We start from the raw sequence: 16,915 nt of genomic DNA on the forward strand, positions 1-16,915 counted from the left end.
GGGTTATTCAGATATTGGAGGATATGCTACGGGCTTGTGTGATTGAGTTTGAAGGTAGTTGGGATACACACTTGCCTTTGATTGAGTTTGCTTATAACAACAGCTACCAATCAAGCATTGGGATGCCTCCATATGAAGCATTGTATGGCAGGAAGTGCAGAACTCCCTTATGTTGGGATGAGGTAGGTGAAAGGAAGATGATTGGGCCAGAAATTGTTCAGCAGACAGAGGAAAAGATCAGATTGATTAGAGATAGACTCAAGGCTGCATCATACCGTCAGAAGTCCTATGTTGATATGAGAAGAAGAGATATTGAGTACGCAGTGGGTGATAAGGTATTCCTCAAAGTTTCTCCTTGGAAGAGGATTATGAGATTTGGCAGAAAGGGGAAACTGAGTCCTCGTTTCATCGGACCATATGAAGTTCTGGAAAGAGTGGGTCCTTTGGCATATCGGTTGGCATTACCTCCAGAGCTAGCAAGGATACACAGTGTCTTCCATGTGTCCATGTTAAGGAGGTACAGATCTGACCCATCTCATGTACTATCAGTTGAAGAGATTGAAGTAAATCCAGATCTCTTATATGAGGAAGAACCCATAGAAATTCTGGCTTATGAGGTGAAACAGCTGAGAAATAAACAGATACACCTGGTTAAAGTGTTGTGGAACCATCATTCAAGCCAGAAAGCTACATGGGAACGTGAAGAGGATATGAGGAGACAGCACCCACAGCTGTTCAGAGACTAATGCCAGGTAAAATTTCGAGACGAAATTTATTTTAAGGGGGAGAGAATTGTAACACCCCAAAGTTCGGTAGTGCGTTCTGCTGCTCCGGTGACTAGTGTTGTCCGGACAGTTAGGATGCCTAGAACCGTACTTCGATATGATAAAATAATGAAATACAAGAAAAGAAAGTACAAGAAAAACAAAGGAAAAATGATAGCAAAGAAATGTGATCAAGTTAAACGAGCCGGGAAACCTAGCGATGGGTGACCGCACCGGGAAGCCACGGCGTGGACCGTTGACTAGCCCTGGACTGCGGGGAACCCTGGAAAACATTTTTAGAACTTAAATAGACCCTTGTTGAAGAATAAATCTCATTAGAAAGATCAAAGAAAAATTAAATAATTAGTACAAAGAAAAGTGAGAAATCGAAAAACGGACAAAACCCGGTGTTACCGAAAAATCGGGAATGCCAACCGAACAGCGGCATTATGGTCATTTGACATCCCGAATTGTCTTTTGACCTAAATGTCCATTAAAAATAAATAATATTACACTTAGAAAATAAAATGAAAAATTAGTTTAGTGGTACCTAAAGTAAATAGCTAAAATCATGGGTTAATGTGGGATTAAGTGAACAATTAGATTATAATATGATTAAATTTATGAGTGGACCACTAAGAATCATAAAATGAATTAAAAATAAGCATAAGTGGGCAGATTGCTCCACTAAAAGATCATCTTCAACATTGAAACCTCCATTTGCCGTGAATGAAAAACTCCCCAAAATCCTCCATGGCCATTTTTCAATCAAGCTCCATGCACTCCTCCATTTCAACTCCAATCACCTAGGGTTCTTCATTAAAGTTTGTCTACACATCACAAGGAAGAGTTTGATACCAAATTTAAGAAGTTTAAGCAAGGTTTAACAAGCTCCAAGCATAAGGTAAGTTCATAATTTTGAAGATAGCTTTGTTAAGTTTTGTGTGCATGTTATGGGTGTTGGTTTTGTGAAGGAAAATTTTGAGTTTGAAGAGTTATTGTTGTTTTCATTTTGGACAGCCATGGAGTCATGTTTTTGATGAGATATTTGTGCATATATTTGATGAGAAATGGTGTTGATCATAATGATTTAATAACCTAGTGAATTACTTCATGTTTATATGGTGATTTTGGCACTTGGATGAGAATTGATGAATTGTAGGGCAATGTGGTGTTGAAGAAGGTTTTCGGCAGCTTGGGGACCCTTGAATAATTGTATGTATTGATGGAAGTGTTGGCAGAATGTTGACATAGAAGAATTGATGAATGTATATGTAAATTAGTAGTGGAGATTATATGTAATGATTAGGTGTATTTATGTACATATATTGCTAAATTTGGACTTTGTGGTTTAGGGTTGTATTTGATGTATTGAGAATGTTTGTATTCTGTCCAAATTGACCATAGTAAGAAGTGATAAATGAATATGGAATGGTATAAAATCAGAATTAGGTATGGGGATTTAAAGTAGAGCAAGTTAAATGTGTGTTTGAATTGGGGTTTGAAAGACATATAGAGGGCAATGTGCAAATAGACCTATAAATTTAAATGTGTAACCTCAATTGGTATGAGACCAATTGGAGGTGAAACTAGGCACAAAATGTGCCAACTTTCATTGAGAAGACATACCAAAATTCTGCTTGCAAGGTGACCTAAGAAAATGACCAATTCGGATTAGGTGCAATTAGGACCTGAAAAATGACCAATTGGGCAGCAGTGAGTGTTTAGGCCATAACTCACTCAAAACAGGTCCAATTGACCTGAAATTTTAACCATGAATCGTTAAGATATACCTACAAGTCTTATGAAGACACCAAAGCCCAGAAATGACCATAAGCAAGTCAAAAAGCTTGCACAAGTTCGGGTCCAAAAACTGGCCGAACCAGAGTTGACCAAATTGACCTAAAATTGACCTAATTTGATGCCATTTGACCAGCAATAGTGTAATGACCATAACTTGGTCTACTTCACTCAGATTGACCTGAAATTTTGCCCCGCGTGCAATAAGACATAGATCTACAAGTTTGTAGTTTTGACCGAAACCCGAAAACCGAGGGAACTAGGCCGTCCGGCTAGGTCAAACCAGTGTCCCGGAATCCAGCAATTTGCATTAAAATGCACTAAAAAAGGAAATGACTTTGGTAAAACCTACCAAACCTAAAACCCTATCGAATGTGACATATTAACGACACTAAAACCTAATTTACCTAAAACGCAATGAGGGTTGGTATATTAGGTGATTAAGTGAATAATTGAGTTCAGTGCATTATTTACCAAACACCATCGATAGAGACAGTTTAATTTAGCACTGAAACACTTCAAATTGTGTTTCTCAGTTAACAAGGACTCAGCAAAAGGGAAAGAAATACTGAGTCAGGACCAGGAGACAAATATCAGAGGTTTGTGCACAACAACTGTTTCTTTTGAATTATTTTCAATTGAAATAAATATTGACTATTTGTATATTATTGTTTTAAATTGTGAAAATGTGTTTGATGGACACTTATTGATTTAAAAATATTGTGAATGGTTTGAAACTGTGAGAAATTGTTTGAATGACATTGATGGATACTTATTGATTTAAAGCATTGGAAATGGTTTGAAACCACAGCTATCATGTATATTGATTGTATTCCTCATTAGCTTGTCTAGTGGGACGAATTGAATTCCCTCTCTGGCTGAAGTGTTGAGGTGTGTGCCTGTTGAGGACGAATTGGATGAGTACTCATATTTTTGCTAGCTAGCCATGTTATTCCTCATTAGTCATCGACTTTTGGGACGAATTGAATACCTCATTAGCCATCGGCTTTTGGGACGAATTGAACTATGGATCATGATTAAGCTGTGTGTGATTTATTGATGTGTATTGTGAGATTGTGAAATGGATTTAAACTCTCATTGACAAATACTGTCTTTTGAATTCAAACATGACCTGTCTTATGAAAATCTATTGTGATACTGAGAAATGGAGTTTAAATTCTTATTGACCTTTATTGTCTTAAATTTGACTATGGTTTTAAGTATCCACTATTTACATGATTTATGAATTGTGATTTAAATTGTATTTGGTTAATGTTGTGCACCAGAGACATTGTCTCGTGATAGCTTTATTCTTTGTCGCGAGTAGAGAGAGGCAGAGCGTGAGGACTAAGTGCATATACATCCAATGAGGATTACAGTATAATGAGTATACCAGTATTTTACATTTTGTACTGTAATGTATGACACTGTATGTACATTTTGTTTTTGATTTTGAGCAGTTGTAAATTCAAATTGTACCTTGAAGTTGTAAATTAATTATGAGTTATTTGACTTGTGAAAATTGTATTATATTTCCTTATCTCAAACTTTGAAAAATTTCTATGGAATTGAGTTGATAAATTGTTGTGTTGAGAAATATATTGGAGTTGAGATTTGGAACATTATTGAAGTGCTTTTTACAGGTTTTACAAGAAGCTGTTTTGTCCAAAATACAGATGGCACTTTGCCAAAATTTTCTGAGAAATTCCAAATAAATCAAATGAGTTAGTTGTTTCACTTGATTCACCAAAGTTTTTAACACTGTAAATAGTGCTCACCACGGTAAAAGAAGTAAGAAAAGTTTTTAAAATCCCTTGTAGTATATTTAATGGGTTATCAGTAGACGGAGTTGGTAATTCATTAGGTATACTACGGGATCATGTTATGCCTTACAGAGGGGTATGGTGTGACATGTTTTGGTGGTATCAGAGCTAGTTTTTAAATTCCGTTTTCACCTGTTACTTGAATATTCTTTCTTCATAGTACAACTGCTCAATATCATTGTTTGATACATACAGTACATTACATTATGAATATGCACTAACGGGAGGAAATCTCCTTGTGTTATTTGTTCAGGAGATTTAAAATCCTTGCATTGAATGTGGAAGAGGGTGATCGTTTAGTCGATCAATCTATTGAGGCTGAGGTGCAAGGGGATGCCCCAGGCCTACATAATGTTAGTGGTTCAGCTTTTGCACCCTGCGATCTGTGATTTCTGCTCGATTCGCTCGTGAGATGGTGCAATGTTCCACAAATGGTCGGCAATGTACCTACTCAAGTCCCAATACGGACACGGTGGTACAACCACGATCTCCTACGAGCGGTATGACAAATTGATGAAGTATGGGGCTACAGAGTTTAAGGGGACAGTAGATCCTCTAGAAGCTGAACAATGGTTAGAGAGGATGGATAGGGTGTTCAAGAAGCTACATTGTACAGAAGAGCTTAGGTTTGAATAATCAGTGTCCTTACTACAGGTGGATGCTTATGACTGTTTGAAAACCATTCCCCACGATGCAGTAGAGCTGCAGTGCTAACATGGAATGACTTCCTCGGGAATTCAGCGAAATATATCCACGATGCTTATGTAGACCGGAAGTGCAAGAGTTCCTAAGTGCAAAGCAGGGAGCAGATCGGTGGTGAGTATGAAAGAGAATTTTCCACTTTGAGCCATTATGCGATAAGTTTGCTTGCTACCGAGGAAAGATGCAAGAGGTTTGAAAGCGGCTTGAAGCCCGATGTCAGTACAAGTGATCGGTTTCAAACACACTAACTTCTCGAACTTGTTTCTCAAGCCCTAGAGTTGGAAAGAGTTGAGTTTGAGACTGCTCCAGAGAAAAGAGATCGGAGAAGGCAGAGAAAGAGGAAAATCAGAGAGCAGAGTTCGGTGGTTATCTTGGAAAGAGGAAGAACCATGGGGACATGGCGGAGGTGGCAAGAAATGCGGTAGGGGAAGATATTCGGACAGAGACCTCCCTATCAGTCGTGAGTACAGAGGTTCCTACCCTCCCGCCAATGTGAAACTTGTGGAAAGAATCATGGTGGGATATGCTATAAGGCTATTGGAGCTGTTATAGCTGTGGAGGCAGGACACTTTGCCAAGGGCGCACGATGAGTCGCGAGTTGGACCACCTCCTACTCTGCAGAAGGTCGATTGAGCCACTGTCACGAAGCTCACAACCACCTAGCAGGTAGAGGCGGGGTAGAGGTAGCCAAGCGAGCCAAGGCACGATAAAACAATCAGAGCAAGATAGTGCTCCAGTCAGAGTCTATGCCATGAGACAAAGGGAAGAGGCAGAGACATCTGATGTTGTGGCTGGTACCTTCTCAACTTTTAACCAGAATGTGTGTGTGTTATTTGATCCGGGTTCTACTCATTCTTATGTGAGTGCTAGCATCATTGATTGCATTCTTTGTTCCATGTACAAAAATGGACTTTGAGGTGCTAGTAACAAGTCCGTTAGGACGGAGGTCGAGTTAATAGAATGTATAGAGATTGTCCTTTGGTGATCCAAGGACACACTTTCCTGTCTGATTTCATTGAAATGCCCTTCAGAGATTATGATATCATCTTGGGCATGGATTGGTTAGCTAGGCATCATGCCATGATTGACTGTAGGCTGAAGACAGTCACTTTTGGCCTTCCTCAGTACAATGATGTGGTAATACATGGGGAAAGCGATTATTGCCATCAAACATCATTTAATTTGCACTAGCGAGAAAAATGATCGAGAAAGGGTGTGAAGCCTACTTGGCACATGTGGTAGACACCCAAGTGGGAGTCGGCATTGAAGGACATCCCTACGATTACATGACTTTCGGATGTGTTTCTGATGAATTGCGGGATTACCTCCGGAAAGAGAAGTGCAGTTTGAAATTAATGTTATGCCTGGTGTGGATCCAATCTCCATAACGCCATACAGAATGGCACCAGCGGAGTTGAAGGAGTTGAAGATACAGTTGCAAGAATTACTTGAAAAGGGCTTCATCCGCCCTAGTGTGTCACCTTGGGGAGCACCAGTGTTGTTTGTTAAGAAGAAGGATGGTACTCTCCGCTTATGCATTGACTACCGGTAGTTGAATAAGGTGACAATAAAGAACAGATATCCATTGCCTCGTATTGATGATCTGTTTGATCAGTTGAAGGGTGCAGTTGTATTCTCCAAAATTGATTTGCGATCTGGTTATTATCAGTTGAAGGTGCAAGAGCAGAGTATTCCAAAAACTGCTTTCAGAACTCGATATGGCCACTATGAGTTTCTAGTAATGCCATTCGGGTTAACAAATGCTCCAGCTGCTTTTATGGATCTGATGAACACTATCTTCATACCATATCTTGATCAATTTGTGGTGGTGTTTATTGATGACATTTTGATATACTCGAGGAATGCAGAAGAGCATGACAGACATCTACGGATTGTACTGCAGACTTTAAGGGAGAAACAACTATACGCCAAATTGTCGAAATGTGAATTTTGGCTGAAAGAAATCTCCTTTTTGGGACATATTGTGTCAGCTGAAGGGATCAAGGTAGACTCCAGCAAGGTAGAAGCTATCCTTAATTGGAAGCCGCCCAGGAATATCACAGAAATTCGCAGTTTTCTGGGTCTAGCTGGATATTACCGTCGGTTTGTGAAGGGGTTTTCTATGTTATCTTCTCCACTGACTAAGCTGCTTCGGAAAGATGTAAAATTTCAGTGGGTGATAAATGTCGTGAGTTTTGATGAGTTGAAGAGGTGTTTAACTGAAGCTCCAGTTCTCACTTTACCTACTTCGGGTAAAGAATACACAGTTTATAGTGATGCTTCTCACAATGGGCTAGGCTGTGTACTGATGCAAGATCGGAATGTCATTGCTTATGCATCACGCCAGCTGAAACCGCATGAGAGGGACTACCCAACGCATGATCTGGAGTTAGCAGCTATTTTTTTTGCTCTGAAGATCCGAGACACTATTTGTATGGGGAGAAATGCTACATTTACAGATCACAAGAGCTTGAAGTACTTAGGCACCCAGAAGGAATTGAATTTGAGGCAGAGGAGATGGTTAGAACTCATCAAAGACTATGATTGTTTAATAGACTATCAGCCAGGGAAAGCAAATGTGGTGGCTGACGCCTTAAGTTGCAAGACTATGGCAAATCTCAGAGTTTCTCCTATGTCCATGGTATGTGAATTGAAAGCCTGACAAGATGCGGTTTAGAGATTGATGATGAGGGACAGATGAGTTGCTTGGCATGTACGGCGGTGTTGATTGATCGATCAAAATGGTCAGCAGAGTGATGAAAAGTATCGAAGCTACCGAAAGAAGTCCAGCAGAGCAAGAAACACGAATTCTCCGTGAGAGATGATGGTTTATTGCTACATCGAAGCGTAATGTGCGTTCCTAGTGATGTGGAATTGAGACAAATCATTATGAAGGAAGCACATGAGTCTCCATTTGCTATGCACCTGGTGGAACTAAAATGTACAGAGGGTGAAAGAGCATTCTTGGTGGATGGGCATGAAAAGAGATATAGCTGAATTTGTTTCCAAATGCCTAACTTGTCGACAAGTAAAGGCGAACATCAAGTTCCACTGGTTTATTACATCCTTTGTCACATGCAGTGGAAATGGGAGCGAATAACTATGGATTTTGTTACAGGACTTCCAAGGACACAGAGTAGTCATGATGCAAGATGGGTTATAGTTGATGATTGACCAAGTCCGCTCACTTTTACGATTCGGATGGACTATAGCACGGAAAGATTGGCGGATTGTACATATATGAGATTGTAAAATTGCATGGAGTGCCAGATCAATTGTGTCCGACAGAGATCCTAGGTTCACTTCTAGATTCAGGGTAGTCTTGAGAGAGCCCTAGGAACTAGATTGAACTTCAAAGACATTCCACCCACGCAGATGGCCACCGAGAGGGTTATTCAGATATTGGAGGATATGCTACGGGCTTGTGTGATTGAGTTTGAAGGTAGTTGGGATACACACTTGCCTTTGATTGAGTTTGCTTATAACAACAGCTACCAATCAAGCATTGGGATGCCTCCATATGAAGCATTGTATGGCAGGAAGTGCAGAACTCCCTTATGTTGAGATGAGGTAGGTGAAAGGAAGATGATTGGGCCAGAAATTGTTCAGTAGACAGAGGAAAAGATCAAATTGATTAGAGATAGACTCAAGGCTGCATCATACCGTCAGAAGTCCTATGTTGATATGAAAAGAAGGGATATTGAGTACGCTGTGGGTGATAAGGTATTCCTCAAAGTTTCTCCTTGGAAGAGGATTATGAGATTTGGCAGAAAGGGGAAACTGAGTCCTCGTTTCATCGGACCATATGAAGTTCTGGAAAGAGTGGGTCCTTTGGCATATCGGTTAGCATTACCTCCAGAGCTAGCAAGGATACACAGTGTCTTCCATGTGTCCATGTTAAGGAGGTACAGATCTGACCCATCTCATGTACTATCAGTTGAAGAGATTGAAGTAAATCCAGACCTCTCATATAAGGAAGAACCCATAGAAATTATGGCTTATGAGGTGAAACAGCTGAGAAATAAACAGATACACCTGGTTAAAGTGTTGTGGAACCATCATTCAAGCCAGGAAGCTACTTGGGAACGTGAAGAGGATATGAGGAGACAGCACCCACAGTTGTTCAGAGACTAATGCCAGGTAAAATTTCGAGACGAAATTTATTTTAAGGGGGAGAGAATTGTAACACCCCAAAGTTCGGTAGTGCGTTCTGCTGCTCCGGTGACTAGTGTTGTCCGGACAGCTAGGATGCCTAGAACCGTACTTCGATATGATAAAATAATGAAATACAAGAAAAGAAAGTACAAGAAAAACAAAGGAAAAAATGATAGCAAAGAAATGTGATTAAGTTAATCGAGCCGGGAAACCTAGCGATGGGTGACCGCACCGGGAAGCCACGGCGTGGACCGTTGACTAGCCCTGGACTGCGGGGAACCCTGGAAAACATTTTTAGAACTTAAATAGACCCTTGTTGAAGAATAAATCTCATTAGAAAGATCAAAGAAAAATTAAATAATTAGTACAAAGAAAAGTGAGAAATCGAAAAATGGACAAAACCCGGTGTTACCGAAAAATCTGAATGCCAATTAACAATGACATTATGGTCATTTGACATCCCGAATTGTCTTTTGACCTAAATGTCCTTTAAAAATAAATAATATTACACTTAGAAAATAAAATGAAAAATTAGTTTAGTGGTACCTAAAGTAAATAGCTAAAATCATGGGTTAATGTGGGATTAAGTGAACAATTAGATTATAATATGATTAAATTTATGAGTGGACCACTAAGAATCATAAAATGAATTAAAAATAAGCATAAGTGGGCAGATTGCTCCACTAAAAGATCATCTTCAACATTGAAACCTCCATTTGCCGTGAATGAAAAACTCCCCAAAATCCTCCATGGCCATTTTTCAATCAAGCTCCATGCACTCCTCCATTTCAACTCCAATCACCTAGGGTTCTTCATTAAAGTTTGTCTACACATCACAAGGAAGAGTTTGATACCAAATTTAAGAAGTTTAAGCAAGGTTTAACAAGCTCCAAGCATAAGGTAAGTTCATAATTTTGAAGATAGCTTTGTTAAGTTTTGTGTGCATGTTATGGGTGTTGGTTTTGTGAAGGAAAATTTTGAGTTTGAAGAGTTATTATTGTTTTCATTTTGGACAGCCATGGAGTCATGTTTTTGATGAGATATTTGTGCATATATTTGATGAGAAATGGTGTTGATCATGATGATTTAATAACCTAGTGAATTACTTCATGTTTATATGGTAATTTTGGCACTTGGATGAGAATTGATGAATTGTAGGGCAATGTGGTGTTGAAGAAGGTTTTCGGCAGCTTGGGAACCCTTGAATAATTGTATGTATTGATGGAAGTGTTGGCAGAATGTTGACATAGAAGAATTGATGAATGTATATGTAAATTAGTAGTGGAGATTATATGTAATGATTAGGTGTATTTATGTACATATATTGCTAAATTTGGACTTTGTGGTTTAGGGTTGTATTTGATGTATTGAGAATGTTTGTATTCTGTCCAAATTGACCATAGTAAGAAGTGATAAATGAATATGGAATGGTATAAAATCAGAATTAGGTATGGGGATTTAAAGTAGAGCAAGTTAAATGTGTGTTTAAATTGGGGTTTGAAAGACATATAGAGGGCAGTGTGCAAATAGATCTATAAATTTAAATGTGTAACCTCAATTGGTATGAGACCAATTGGAGGTGAAACTAGGCACAAAATGTGCCAACTTTCATTGAGAAAACATACCAAAATTCTGCTTGCAAGGTGACCTAAGAAAATGACCAATTCGGATTAGGTGCAATTAGGACCTGAAAAATGACCAATTGGGCAGCAGTGAGTGTTTAGGCCATAACTCACTCAAAACAGGTCCAATTGACCTGAAATTTTAACCATGAATAGTTAAGATATACCTACAAGTCTTATGAAGACACGAAAGCCCAGAAATGACCATAAGCAAGTCAAAAAGCTTGCACAAGTTCGGGTCCAAAAACTGGTCGAACCAGAGTTGACCAAATTGACCTAAAATTGACCTAATTTGATGCCATTTGACCAGCAATAGTGTAATGACCATAACTTGGCCTACTTCACTCGGATTGACCTGAAATTTTGCCCCGCGTGCAATAAGACATAGATCTACAAGTTTATAGTTTTGACCGAAACCCGAAAATCGAGGGAACTAGGCCATCCGGCTAGGTCAAACCAGTGTCCCGAAATCCAGCAATTTGCATTAAAATGCACTAAACAAGGAAATGACTTTGGTAAAACGTACCAAACCTAAAACCCTATCGAATGTGACATATTAACGACACTAAAACCTAATTTACCTAAAACGCAATGAGGGTCGGTATATTAGGTGATTAAGTGAATAATTGAGTTCAGTGCATTATTTACCAAACACCATCGATAGAGACAGTTTAATTTAGCACTGAAACACTTCAAATTGTGTTTCTCAGTTAGCAAGGACTCAGCAAAAGGGAAAGAAATACTGACTCAGGACCAAGAGACAAATATCAGAGGTTTGTGCACAACAACTGTTTCTTTTGAATTATTTTCAATTGAAGTAAATATTGACTATTTGTATATTATTGTTTTAAATTGTGAAAATGTGTTTGATGGACACTTATTGAATTAAAAATATTGTGAATAGTTTGAAACTGTGAGAAATTGTTTGAATGACATTGATGGATACTTATTGATTTAAAGCATTGGAAATGGTTTGAAACCACAGCTATCATGTATATTGATTGTATTCCTCATTAGCTTGTCTAGTGGGACGAATTGAATTCCCTCTCTGGCTGAAGTATTAAGGTGTGTGCCTGTTGAGGACGAATTGGATGAGTACTCATATTTTTGCTAGCTAGCCATGTTATTCCTCATTAGTCATCGACTTTTGGGACGAATTGAATACCTCATTAGCCATCGGCTTTTGGGACGAATTGAACTATGGATCATGATTAAGCTGTGTGTGATTTATTGATGTGTATTGTGAGATTGTGAAATGGATTTAAACTCTCATTGACATATACTGTCTTTTGAATTCAAACATGACCTGACTTATGAAAATCTATTGTGATACTGAGAAATGGAGTTTAAATTCTTATTGACCTTTATTGTCTTAAATTTGACTATGGTTTTAAGTATCCACTATTTACATGATTTATGAATTGTGATTTAAATTGTATTTGGTTAATGTTGTGCACCACTGAGACATTGTCTCAGCGATAGCTTTTTATTGCTGTCGCAGGTAGAGAGACAGACAGGGCAGCAGACTAGGCTGCATATACATCCAAATGAGGGATTACAGGTATAATGAGTATACCAGATTTTACATTTTGTAATCAGAATGTATGACCTTTGTATGTACATTTTGTTTTTGATTTTGAGCAGTTGTAAATTCAAATTGTACCTTGAAGTTGTAAATTAATTATGAGTTATTTGACTTGTGAAAATTGTATTATATTTCCTTATCTCAAACTTTGAAAAATTTCTATGGAATTGAGTTGATAAATTGTTGTGTTGAGAAATATATTGGAGTTGAGATTTGGAACATTATTGAAGTGCTTTTTACAGGTTTTCTGAAGAACTGTTTTGTCCAAAATACAGATGGCACTCTGCCAAAATTTTTACAGAAATTCCAAATAAATCAAATGAGTTAGTTGTTTCACTTCATTTCACCAAAGTTTTTAACACCTGTAAATAGTGCTCACCACGGTAAAAGAAGTAAGAAAAGTTTTTAAAATCCCTTGTAGTATATTTAATGGGTTATCAGTAGACGGAGTTGGTAATTCATTAGGTATACTACGGGATCATGTTATGCCTTACAGAGGGGTAGGGTGTGACAATCAGTGCCATGTTGTACACCATGACAAAGCAATCTCAACCTCACTAATCGTTATTAATGAGGGAAGGGCTAGCTAGCTAATGAGTACTCATGTAGTCTTACCTCACTAATCGTTATTAATAGGAGACATAATCATATCAAAAATCAAACCCCAAGTAGCCGTTACTACTAGGGAGTTCCGAAGGGACTGTCATGCTAACTGTGGTTTCAAAATAACTTTCAAGAGTTTCTAAATCAATAATCACGTTTGCAAAATAATAACATATTCAAATCATCATAAAACCCATAAAAGGGGTGGCAACACATAAATTTCTCAAATGCAAGAGAAAAACCATAACTCATTCAAAATAAACTCATTTCAAATCAAACTCTTTCAAATAAACTCATTCAAATCAATTTACAAAGTTAAAACAAAGAAAATGGTTAGTTCTGCACAAACCTTCAATGCTCTCCTTTCTTTTTACTCACTATTCCTTATCTGTTCCAACTTCTTTTTCTACTGAAAATACACAAATAAGATACCTCAATACCAATCTCAATTGCTGCCAAAAACTCATTACATGCATGTCTAATGCATCCCAAGTTAGCTTTGCAAATTTTAGAAAATTTTGGTTTTGGACAATTTGGTGCCCCAAATTTAAATCCAATTTTTACCTAGTTTCGGTCATAATTTGTTGAGGTGTTCTTTATGAAAATTTTTCATCTAGGTCTTAACTTTATTTTCCTTTTTGAATCGCATAATTCGGAGCTGTGTAGCTCAAGTTATGCCCAAAACACGATTATTATTCACATCACTATTCATGCTGCATATTCAGCTCTGGCAGATTTATCGATCCAATTTCATTCAGCAATTTGGTCAAGTTAAGTCTATAATTTGGTCTAATGGTCTTCATATGAAAATGTTCTACTATGTCTTAGGTTTCTATCAGTTCAAGAATTGCCTAAATCAGAGTTTTCTAGAGAGAGTTATGGCCATACAAAATTTATTGTTCATATGGTAAATCTGTAGTTCTGCAGATTCGGTAATTCAAATTTGCTCAGCATTTTGATTGGGTTAAGTCCATAATTTAGCCTCAAGTTCTGCACATGAAATGTTCTACTATGTCTTAGGTTTCCATCAGTTCAAGAATTATCTAAATTGGAGTTTTCTAGAGAGAGTTATGGCCATGCAAAATTTACTGTTCATATGGTCAAATTCTGCATGTTCCAGAATTTTGTCTCTAAGTTCAAGGCTCATTTCGGATGGCTTAAGGTCATTTTCAGGACAGGGTATCTTCACGTAAATTCTACCCCTACGTCTTAAGTTTCATTTCCAATTAGTTTCAGACCAATTGGAGTTGTGTAGCTTAAGTTATGGGCTTCCAAACACACTAAATTCAGTGTGCAAAATTTTGCCCTAAGTTCAATTTTTCATTTCTTCAATTACTTTCATTAACTAACCTCAATTCACATTTAATTCACCCAAAATGACTATAATTTAGCGTTGACACATCAATGGCACTTCCCAGCATAAACCCCACAATTTTTAAACACCAAAGTTTGCAATTTTCCTTAATCCTACCATTTCATTACCTCCATTCATCAACCTAATGTCAATTCAAACTAAATAAACCTCAAATGACCATAATTTAATACTACATACACCAATTTCACTCTCTAACACCAAAACTCTAATTTTCCCATGAACCCTAATCTCCCATAATTAAATTTATATACATTTCATGTAATTTCTTTGCCCCAATCATCTATATTACTTCAAATAAGCTTAATCTCATCATAAATTTCATTCAAATACATCAAACCCTAACTTTTCTGTAATTTGGCCAAAACCCTAGTTTAGATTCCATACATGTTTTATTTCATTTTCTTATGAAATTTCATGCTTTCTCATGTAAATTCATCACACCCAAACTTGATTCAAAGCATATTTGGTTAATCAAGCATGAAAGAGAGAGTTTACCTCACTTGATGATTTTTTCCACTTCCAATCTCTTCGAAATCTTGCTCTTCTTGTTTTTAATCTCTCAATCAAAGATCTCTTTGATGTTTTCTTTTAGTGGGCTATGGAATTTAGGAAGGGAATTGAAGTGAATCAAGACTTGGAAGGGAACACAATGGTGGAAGAAGATTGGAGAAAAAGAGAAAAGAAAAGAGAGGGAGAGGGAAGATGGGTGGTGGCATGGAAGAAGGGAAAGAAGGAGACTTGTATTCTTTTATACTTATTTATTCCTTTTTAATTAAATAATTAAGTTTAATTGTCAAAAGCCCATAAGTCATTAATTTTAATTAGGTCAAAAATGAAATTTAAATTCTAGATTTTTACCTCTTTTATTTTCTTTCCACTTTTACTCTAATTTTTCCCTCAATATTTCTTTATAATTCAATATTTTATTTTCATTTAATTAAATTGATATTTTGGTCAAAAATCAACTCTTAAAGTGAATTGACCAAAATACCCCTTATCGGGTCATAATCCCTCTTTTACAATATCCCTGGTGAATCCTTATATTTTTAGGTCACTTGAATTTTTATTGTGTCTATATCAATTAATTTTCTATTTATTTTTGGTCCTCAAGGTGTCTTTGAATAGTACTAGTCACGGACAAAAAATGGTACTATTCATAACTCGGAGGTTCGGGGTGTTACAGTATTAGTTTATATATCAGAACCATGTACTTTAATATTTAATTAACTTATTTCATTTACTTATAAATTTCAATCAATATTTCTTAATTTTTAGTGGTCATTCATATCTCAAAATTAATTATTCAAAAGTACTGATAATAAATTTCTATTATCTAAAATAAGAGTGCAAAGCTACCTATTGGATAGATTGACATCATCATTATTTAAAAAAAAAAAATCATCTTATAATTTATGCTCTATAGAAAGTTTTTGTTAATGTGTTTGCATAAATATAAGCTTCGACTTATTATAAACTTTAAGGACCTTATACACTCTAAGTCCTATTTCGCTAGTATTAGTATGAGTTATGACAAGAGGTAGGTTGTTACAATTACAACTATCAATTACACTTTGTATTAAGATTATTTATATTCAAGCCATTGGCCTTAGTTGCAAATTTTTATTCGAAACTTAAAAAAAAAGTCTATTTTATTTGTGATTAACTATTTCATAATATATATATATATATATATATATATATATATATATATATATATATATATAAGCATCAATACAATATTATATTAATATTAAATAAATTAAATTTTAAAATTTAGCTTATGAATAAATACTAAATTTGGAGATTGCTTAATTAAAAGTTAAAATAATGTTAAGAGTTTCTTGTAATTTCTATATTTGTTTTGATAATATTATCTTTAAACATTTAAAAAACTATTAATCATGCACAAGATGTGATTAAAATATTACTTTATAAAAGAAAATCCATTATACAACAATTAGGAAAGGGAATAAAAAAAAAAAAAGCTTTGCAGAAAAATATTTCAGAATCAGAAATTGAAAACTAGAAATTATGTTCCAATAAGCAATTTAAGCATAATATACATTTGCATAGGCATCTTAGTTTATATTCAAAACCAAACACTCTAATCCCTTTATCTTTAAAACTTAATACGTTAACGATTTATAAATTAAAATGATGTGGATAAAATAACGCTATTATGCCTAAAAAATTTTAGTTTTTTCTTTTATTTTTTCTCTAAAAAATAAATTATATATTAATTTTAGTAAGGTATGGTATCATGCACAACAAGTTTGTTTGAAATTCACAAAAAATGAGGTCACTATTACAATTTTTAAACTCATTTGTTTTAATTTAGGTCAATAAGCGAAAAAGTCGATGGAAACTAATAATGATTGGAAAGCCAATAACAAATTTGTTGAAGAAAAGAAAGAGAAATGATGGTAATTGGAGAGTTGTAGTTGTGTGAATAGCGGGAGCTAGTGCTTTTATCTTGTTTCTATTTG

Source organism: Hevea brasiliensis, chromosome 3, assembly GCF_030052815.1.
Source record: "Hevea brasiliensis isolate MT/VB/25A 57/8 chromosome 3, ASM3005281v1, whole genome shotgun sequence".
In the NCBI taxonomy this organism is placed as follows: Eukaryota; Viridiplantae; Streptophyta; class Magnoliopsida; order Malpighiales; family Euphorbiaceae; genus Hevea; species Hevea brasiliensis.